Source organism: Octopus bimaculoides, chromosome 2, assembly GCF_001194135.2.
Source record: "Octopus bimaculoides isolate UCB-OBI-ISO-001 chromosome 2, ASM119413v2, whole genome shotgun sequence".
Lineage (NCBI taxonomy): Eukaryota > Metazoa > Mollusca > Cephalopoda > Octopoda > Octopodidae > Octopus > Octopus bimaculoides.
In genome coordinates, this window is record NC_068982.1 from 110,187,753 (window position 1) to 110,190,668 (window position 2,916).

Genomic DNA, 2,916 nt, shown 5'->3' on the forward strand with positions numbered 1-2,916 from the left:
TGGTGGTGGTGGTGGTGGTGGTGGCTGTGGTAGTGGAGGCAGCGTTGGCAGAGGTGGCAGCGGAGTGGTGATAGTAGTGGCGGTGATGATAGCGACGATCATGGCGATGGTGGTGGTGATGGTGCCGATGAAGCTGATGAAATGTTGGAGGGGGTCGAAGTCCTGAGAGTGATGCTGATAGTGATCACGATCTGATAACATCAGTTGGTACACGGTGGTGGCGGTGGCGGCGGCGAGTAGGGGTGAAAAAAAATAATGATGGTGGCGGTGGTCGTTGTCGTTGTTATGATGATAGGGGTAATAGCATTCGTTATTATTTAGTCAGAGGAGGAGCAGCATTCTAGAGAATGCAGATTTTCCCAATTCAGAGGAGTAAATGCTATTATAATAACTGTGTAAGAGACCGGGTGAAGAAACAAAATCTGTGTAAGCTAAAAGTTTTTGTGTGTCGGTACTCGAGTCTTTGCCAACCTGTTGATTGGGCTTTCTTATAATGCAGAGTCAGATGTTTGTATGTATAGCAACACTGCCGTCTCAGATACGAAAGATGTATTTTAATATTGGTTGCACTTGGCCTTTGATACAAAATCAACAACTGATCATTGATCAGTAGTTCTTTGCCTCGAAGAAGAAGCATGAAACCGTAGTTTTTTCCCCAATGTTATTGATGCACAGTCACCATGAAAATTTATCGAAGAAAGTATCTGATGCAACTTTGGGAATATTAGTGGAACATTTTAGGTTTGGTGAGGAAAACTCCTCACGAAACTGTTTCCTTGATATATGAATTGACTGTTTTTTTGGGGGGTACGACTGGATATGACTGGATATGACTTTAAAATACCTGGGTATGACTTTAAACTGCATCAAGTTGTTTGACTCGGGTTCGAGAATCCATGGTTTTGAGGCGTGTGGATTCATCTCTTAGCCGCTATTGTTCCTATGTCTACCTTGATCCGTGTCAGGATCCCAGCCATGAGTTAAATAGTATGTAACCAGGGTGCATTGAAATCATATGATGCAGCATGGTTGAGGGGAACTATTTCGGCAGATGAACTTACTGAGTCACTGGCGAATATTATATGATGCTAAGCAGATGAACAGATAACAAACTGTCAACGGCAGGGATCCATCCGTTCAGTGAGCTAACTGCTGTTAATATCTGTAGTCGCGGCGTATGCAGATGAGATATTTCAACTAATGAAAGACCAATATGATTAAAATCCAGGTCAGACACTCATGTCTCATCGTTCGATCGGGACGTCTAGCGTGGAGTTACATTGGTCCGGGCAAGTCGCCCAATCTGAATGAACATAATGTTGAAAAGGCTAAATTATAATGTCCTCTTTGGAAAATGTTTTCGAAGTTTTTCTGAAGAAAGGCTTCTTCCATTGCAGCGTTGATCAGTCACTGGTTCACTGTACTTCCAATGTCGTGGGTGATAAGGGATTGTCTGTACAGCTCGAGTTGAATGCATACTAAATATTCAACAAAGTTTTTTAAGGTCGACGACGAGAGTGTAAGGGACATATAAAAAGAAATTTTTTCGAGTTTCTTTCCATGGAAACAATACACGGTGAGTTGCTAGTAAACACAATGGTTGTGGACGTTAGCGCAAGGAAACTTTTTGGTTGTGGCTACTGAGAGGTTGGTGGTATTACAGTGATAGTTGTTTTGGCTGTAGTAGTGGTAATTGTGATTGTTGTGATAATAGTGCTCTTAATATTGGTGTTAATGTTAACTATGATGGTTGTTTTGATGGTGAATCGGCTTTCTTATATCATCTTCAGGAGGAGGGAGAGGGCTAATTTTCATAGTTTTTATACTGGTCCTTCCAGAAGAAAACGATTGATGCAACAGGTTAAACAGGAAAACTGTATATGTATAAGCGTGTATGTGTTTTGGGTGTATGTGTATATGTGTATCTCCGGGTACATGTGTAATTGCGTGTTTGTTCAATATTGGCAAGCATGAATTTTCAAAAATAGAACTATGCACGCGCGCGCACATAAGGCTATATATACATACACATGTATGTGTGTGTGTGCGTGTGTATGTATGTATGTATGTATGTATGTATGTTTGTATGTTTGTATGTATGTATGTATATGTATACATGTATACATATACATACGCACACTTACGCACACACACACAAATATATACATACATACATACATACATACATACACACTTACATACATACATACATACATACATACATACATACATACATACATACATACATACATACATATATAACTGCATCGTAAATGTATATATACATTCACAGAGAAAGAGAAGGAGAAGGAGAGGGGGAGAAGGAGAGAAAGGTTGAGAGAGCGGAAAACGGAGAGACAGATGGACACCGAAACAGGAACAGAAACAAAAAGGAGCGATGGGAAAGGAGAAAAAGAGAAAAAGTGCGTGCGAGAGAGAGGGGGGGAGAAGGAGAAAGAGAAAAAGATAGAGAGAAAGAAAAGTAGTGAGAGGAGAAATGAAAGCAGATGGTGAAGTTGGATTAAGACGTTTATGTAATGAAATCGTCTTCTTAAGGTGATGGATGTCTATTGGCTTGTCGGTCGATAGCCCAACGGTCATAATTGTAGACTTTCATCAATGGTGCAATATCACACATCTTCACTGGCAGCAGCAGCAGCAGCAGCAGCAGCAGCTGCAGCAGTTGTAGTTGTAGTAGTTGTAATGGCGGTGGTTCTTGTAGTGGTGGGTGGGGGGGTAGAATTGGTGACTGTGTTGGGGGAAGTGGCGATAATAGTAAAGCGACGATGGAATTGTAGTGTTGGTGGTAGTAGCCGTAGTGATCGTTTAACAATTGCAGCAGCAGTAGTAGTAGTAGTAGTAGTAGTAGTAGTAGTAGTAGTAGTAGTAGTAGTAGTAGTGGTGGTGGTGGTGGTG